The sequence below is a fragment of the Alexandromys fortis genome, unplaced genomic scaffold (assembly GCF_014885135.2).
Source record: "Alexandromys fortis isolate MF-2015 unplaced genomic scaffold, M_Fortis_MF-2015_v1.1 scaffold_225, whole genome shotgun sequence".
NCBI classification, from domain to species: domain Eukaryota; kingdom Metazoa; phylum Chordata; class Mammalia; order Rodentia; family Cricetidae; genus Alexandromys; species Alexandromys fortis.
The window spans coordinates 381,525-388,499 of NW_026068119.1; the positions used below are offsets into that span (position 1 = coordinate 381,525).

General features: G+C 42.7%; 1 pseudogene; it reads right to left on the bottom strand.

Moving 5' to 3' along the window:
* Positions 1-289: 289 nt before the first annotated feature.
* LOC126490276 (histone H3.3A-like) lies at positions 290-743 on the bottom strand (annotated as a pseudogene).
* Positions 744-6,975: the final 6,232 nt, after the last annotated feature.

Here is a 6,975-nt window from a genome sequence, read left to right on the forward strand (position 1 = left end):
AACCAGTTTTATTGCAAAAGGACCCTGTACATTTATCAATTCTAGTACCTTAATAGCTACCCAACAAGTCATTAACATACAGAAACATGCATCATGAGAAGCAAGTACTATCACCCATCCCTTCTGCACATCGGCAACTTGTCACTCCTGAGCCGCAGCGCCCACAGCACTGAGGTCTGTGAACAGTCACTCTCCCCATTCATCCTGAGTGAAAGATGGAATGACTTAAGTACAAATGCAACATATAATAAACAATTTCTTACAAAAAAAGTCACAAATTAAACCAAAGTATTTTACAGAATTTACTACAAAATGCCATAAAAACCGCCTCGACTTAAGCTCTCTCCCCCCGTATCCGGCGAGCCAACTGGATGTCTTTGGGCATGATGGTGACTCTCTTGGCGTGGATGGCACACAGATTGGTATCTTCAAACAACCCCACCAGGTACGCTTCACTGGCCTCCTGAAGGGCACCGATGGCTGCACTCTGAAACCTCAGGTCGGTCTTGAAGTCCTGGGCGATCTCCCTCACCAACCTCTGGAAAGGCAGCTTCCGGATGAGCAGCTCAGTGACTTCTGGTAGCGACGGATCTCTCGCAGGGCCACGGTCCCGGGCCTGTAGCGGTGCGGCTTCTTCACCCCGCCGGTAGAGGGCGCGCTTTTGCGGGCCGCCTTGGTGGCCAGCTGCTTGCAGGGCGCTTTCTCCAGGTCGACTTCCTAGCGGTCTGCTTGGTTCAGGCCATTTTCTTTCACCCAAAGCCGGAGTCTGAGGCCCGTGCTGGGACCGCCGCGCCGCTGTGAGCGCGCAACCGGGAGCTGCGATAGGCGACAGGAACAGAAGATCTACCTCCAACGAACGACCAAACCGCTCTGCGCCCCCAGTTTCTCTTCTATAAGGTTCAGTGTGGCTGGCTTTAATGTTGAGGTCGTTGATCCATTTGAACTCGAATTTTGTGCATGGTGATAGATATGGGTCTATATCCATTCTTATTCATGTTGATAACAGTTATGCCAACATCATTTGTTAAATATGCTTTCTTTTTCCATTTGATATATTTTGCTTCTTTATCAAAGATCAGGTGTTCAAAGATTTGTGGATTGATATCTGGGTTTTCTATTCGGTTCCATTGGTCCTCCTGTCTGTTCTTATGCCAATATCAGGCTGTTTTTAGTACTGCCGCTCTGTAGTAGAGTTTGAAGTTAGGTTGTGATGCCTGGTCTGGCTGCATTTTAAATACCTAGGTTCTCTTCCCCTGCCAGAAACATGAGCTTGTTCTTTGTGTGAGCCCTACTAGGTTTATAACGACAAAGTTCCTAAGAACATGCAAATCTGCAAGTTTTAATTGTTTAAACTTTCCACTCTGAGCCTCTGCAATTCAGCAATTTCCATGAAATATGTCTTTAGTGATCCTGGGTGGCTTGTAGGTTCCTTGGGTTCCTGTGTGTGCGTGCCCCATTCCAACCTGGTGAGGATGGTTTATGGATTTGAAGGAGTGCTTCATTTTCAGGTGCTTTGACTTTGTTTAGCATAGCAATGACTTCTCAGCTCCTTCTGCAATGCATCACACACTAGTTTCCTAGGGCAACTTCTAGAATAAATACAGAGAACACTGATTCCAGACTAGAAAAGGGAAGCGTGAAATGATGAAGGGAAAAACTCTCTATTAATGCAGAACACTGGAATAAGTAGAAAATATAAAATAAGATGACCTCTGGGACAACATTAAGCATCTAAGGTGGGCAATTTAGAGATATGAAGAATGAGAAAGAGAAACAAGCTGTGACATGACTTTTCCTGGAGAAGATGGGAATAAGCGTCTATTCACCCCCAGACAACATATCAAATCAACAGTTCTACTCAACTCTACCTTAGTGAACCAATGAGTTTACTGGGGGCATTGGTGAGCATGATGAGTCAAAGGCAAGCTGCCTCACCTAAAAGCTAAACAACTCATGAAAACTCCATCTCTGGAGTTTCCTGAAGAACTTGCAGGTTGCTTGGTGTACTGGAGAGTCTCCCTTCAGATACTGTTTGCTGCTGAGGCTAGAAAAATGTCAATGGAGAACTCTTTTTATTTATTTGTTTGTTTGTTTATTAAAGATTTCTGCCTCCTCCCCAACACCGCCTCCCCTTTCCCTCCCCCACCCCCAATCAAGACCCCCTCCCTCGTCAGCCCAAAGAGCAATCAGGGTTCCCTGCCCTGTGGGAAGTCCAAGGACCACCCACCTCCATCCAGGTCTAGTAAGGTGAGCATCCAAACTGCCTAGGCTCCCACAAAGCCAATACGCACAGTAGGATCAAAAACCCATTGCCGCCGGGCGGTGGTGGCGCATGCCTTTAATCCCAGCACTCAGGAGGCAGAGGCAGGCGGATCTCTGTGAGTTCGAGACCAACCTGGTCTACAAGAGCTAGTTCCAGGACAGGCTCCAAAGCCACAGAGAAACCCTGTCTCAAAAAACAAAAAAAAAAAAAAAAACATTGCCATTGTTCTTGAGTTCTCAGTAGTCCTCATTGCCTGCTATGTTCAGCGAGTCTGGTTTTATCCGATGATCTTTCAAACCCTCTTGTATGGGACCTGGGTTATGTTCCCAGCATCCACATCAGAAAACATGGGTGTTAGTCAATGTTTCAATACAAGGACATACCTTACGCAGGCTACTAATGAGGAAAAGAGGAGAATTTCGGTCACAGTTTTAGAAATTTAAAGTAGAAAGAACAAAGGCAAGAACCACCAGGTAGCTGCATCAGCTCAGAGCATAGATAGCAATCACACAAATCCCAGGAACAAGTAACCATTACCTTCCAAGACAGGAACAGAGAGGCTGTAGGGAACTTGAGAGGTCACACAGAACTACTTCCCAGGAGCATACCCCAAATGACCTAAGGACCTGTCACAGGCTCCGCCTCTTAAAGGTCCCATCCAAGTCTTTCATCACAGAGACTTTTGATAGAGACACAAACTCTATTCCAATCATAGCAAATACAAAGAACGCCATCCACAGTCATTGTTTAAAGACAAAGATACACAAATTGAGAAAGTAGCAAGAGAAGCATGACCCATAAAGACAATTTAACATCTGACTTATGGTCAGAAGTCAGAGCAGTGATACATTCAGAGTGCAGAAAAGCAAATAATATTATCAACCAAAAGATCCATACCCAGCTTTTCAAAAGGAAAAGTTTGGGGTGAAGATATAGCTCAGTTGACAGAGTGTGTGTCTAGCAAGCATGGAGCTCTGAGTTACATTCCCAGCACTGCATTTACCATTTTTCCAGAGATTTCATTTTGTTTTTATTTATATGTGTGGAAACATATATGTGAGTGCCCATGGGAACAGAAGAGGATTTCGGATTCATCGGAGTCAGCTGTGATATCGGCTCTTTACGGTATTTTACTATATAACAGGTCTCCTTTCCTATCTCCTCAGGCTCAAGTCAATGTTTCAGCTAGTTCAGGGACTGGCAAGGACACTATCCATGACTTACTGCCAGTCAGTTTCTCATTGTGTCCTCACCTGGCATCTCTTCAGTATGTGCCTGTGGAGAAAGAGAGCAAGTAAGCTCTCTTGGTGTCTCTTATAAGAACCCTAATCTTATCAGATAGGGTCACATCCTCACAATTTTTTAATTATTTCCTTACAGGCTAAGTTTCCAAGTATAGTCCCATGAGAGTTTCAACACATGAATTAGAAACATACCCTTTCAGCCCATCGCAATCTACAGATTATCTGAGGATTCAATGACATCTCTGCCAAAACCTCACTTTTTTGTTGCAGAAATTGACAAACTGTTGTTAAGAATTTATATGGAAATGCAAGAAACTTAGAATAGATAGAACAATTTTGAAAAGAACCAAGTTGGAGGACTCTCAAATCCTACTTTTCAAAACTTATCACATAGCTACAATAATTAAGACACTATAGTACTGACACAGGAATAAATGGTATAGAATTGAGACTTGAACAAAAGAGACCTAGCAAGGTGTGTAGATTATGTCTAATCCCAGCATTTGGGAGGCAGAAGTAGGTGGATCTCTGAATTCAAGGCCAGCTTGGTCTACAGAGTGAGTTCCAGGACCCAAGGCTACATAGTGAGACCCTGTCTCAAAAAAGAAATGGTACTGGGACAACTAGACCGCCTATATAAAAGAGGAAAATTGCAGACTGGGAAAATGGTTCTGTGGGTAAAGGTACTTGCTCTGTAAGTATGAGGACCTGAGTTCAAATCCTCAGAACTCATATTAAATGTCTGGCATAGCTGCATGTGCCTATAATCCCATTGCAGAATGGACAGAGACATGTAGACAGAGACAGTGCTCAATGGCCAGTCAGCCTAGCCAAAATAGTGAGCTTCTGGATCAGAAAGAAACCTACTCTGGAGGCTATCAGATAGACAATGACAGAGGAAGATGACACACAAAATCCTGTTGTGATCTCCTGAATGTTCATACACATGCACACACAAACATTGGAGAGAGGTGGAGCCAACATCCAGAGCAGGCCCCTGCTCTGCAGCTCAGAGATGCAACTGATTCAGTCACAAGTGGCTCAGCTCCGCCATGCTGAACTGTTCTGACCTCAGGAGGGAACTATCGTAATTATCATAATAACAGTGCAGTTAAGGTTTAGACTGGCAGTAAACAGGCAGTACCGTATTACCTCTACATGGTGCAACTTAAGTTTCTAAGAAGTGCTTAACATTTTAAGAAATGCTCCTGGATAATAAAGAATTACAGATTCACAATAGAACAGATTCAGACATAAAAGACCTGTAAATGGGTCACAGTGTTGGATGAGTGTACGTAGGCTTGGGAGAGAAAAAATATATATAGAGAAAATAAAGTTAATGCCCTTAAAAAGGGTAAGGTCTTTAAAGAGACAGAGTACAGATAGTTATAGATTAAAAGAAATAAAGAAAAATAAGTCACATAAAAATGGAAAATTCTCAGAGAGCCTGGATTCTGTGTATTATTGTGTTTTCTTTAAAATTTTTGACTGTAAAGGAGCTAAGTACAGAGAGACATTTCATTATATGGGCTGCCAAGCAGAACCAGAATGGATATCATAAGGGTATGACTTCAGAATTTGGATCTAAAAACATGATGCTTTGGAAAAGAGGGTCTTCTTCTTTTGTTTTCACAGAGGATGAGATCCTATGGATTGCTTCTATCCCAATATGGTATGATAGACCATGCCCTCCTGAAAGGTTGCTGTGAATACCCTCAAAAACTTACTTCACTCAACTGCCAACTGAGATGAATCTGGTACATAGGTTATAGCATGAAAGACCTAAATAACAGTGCCTCCATACAGCAAAAAGCTGTTTGGAGAGAAAAAACCACGCCCATAATCCCAAATATTGTTTATAAATGTTCTTTTACATTTAAAGGGGGAAATGATATAGATATGAATAATTTGCACTGGTATGGATTTTAAGGACAATTTTGTTATATGTATATGTATTTCTTTTCTTTTCTTTTTTCTTTTTTTTTTTTGGTTTTTCAAGACAGGGTTTCTCTGTGGTTTTGGAGCCTGTCCTGGAACTAGCTCTGTAGACCAGGCTGGCCTCAAACTCACAGAGATCCTCCTGCCTCTGCCTCCCAAGCGCTGGGATTAAAGGCGTGCGCTACTACCCTGCATGTATATGTATTTCTGATCTTGATTAAGGTATTGTGATTGTGTAGTTCATTTAAAAATGTAATGTATAATTAGGAAAGATAAAATAGATATAAATATTGTAACTGTGATTCTTACTTGATAACTGTTTTGTTATATGTAATTTTACTATGCTAAAGTTAAAGCCTTTCTTTTTTTGTTTAAACAGAAAAAGGGGAAATGATGTAGGTGGGTCTTCTATCTGTTGTTTCATTGGTTAATTAATAAAGAAAACTGCTTGGCCTAATAGGTCAGAACATAGGTAGGCGGGAAGACAGAACAGAATTCTGGGAGAAAGAAAGCTGAGTCAAGCAGACGCTATAGCTCTGCTCTCCATGATGGACGCAGGTTAAGATCCTTCCCGGTAGGCCACCACCTCGTGGTGTTACACTCATTAATAGAGGTGGGTTGGTTAAGATGTGAGAGTTGGCCAGTGGGGGGCTGGAGCTAATGGGCCAAGCAGTGTTTAAAAGAATAGTTTTCGTGTAATTATTTTGGGTAAAGCTAGCCATGTGGGAGTCAGGTGGGAACGCAGCCCGCCGCTCCTTCTACATACACCTACACATATACACGCTGTTCTATAGCAGTTTCATCTCACTTGAAACTACATCTTGGAAGGAAACTTGTCAGTTAGGAAGTTCTAAAAGGAGGCTCTTCCTTAAGACTTAGGAAGTAAACAACTCAGGAGTCTCAAGAAGTCCCTGAAACTGGCTATATTTACAAGACCCCTCCATTTCCAAGGTTACATATGTAGTAAGAGGACTGATGAGAAAAAATTCTCTCAACAGTTGAGCAGCTTAAAACTGTGCAGAGTTCTTACTTTCATCAGTTGTCACCCATGTTGGGGTGACTTTTGGTAATACAGCTGTCTTTGAGTTCTCCATTTTCCTGAAAGCGACCCTTCCTTCATCTATATTCTTATAAGTAACCCCATTAAATTTATTAGTTCATTAAGTTGAACTTAAGTATATGTTTGCTTTGGTTTATCATCAATTCCCGGTATGGCTGAGTAGACATTTGATCATGTGTCACAAAGAAAAAGTGTCACACAACATAGACATGCACACATGTGTACATGTGCACACACACATAAGAAATTGGACCCCAGTGGAACACGCCTTTAATCCCAGCACTTAGGAGGCAGAGGCAGGCAGATCTCTGTGAGGTCGAGGCTAGCCTGGTCTACAGAGCTAGTTCCAGAACAGGCTCCAAAGCTACAGAGAAACCCTGCCTCGAAAAACCAAAAGAAGGAGAAGGAGGAGGAGGAGGAGGAGGAGGAGGAGGAGGAGGAGGAGGAGGAGGAGGGGGGGGGGGAGGGGG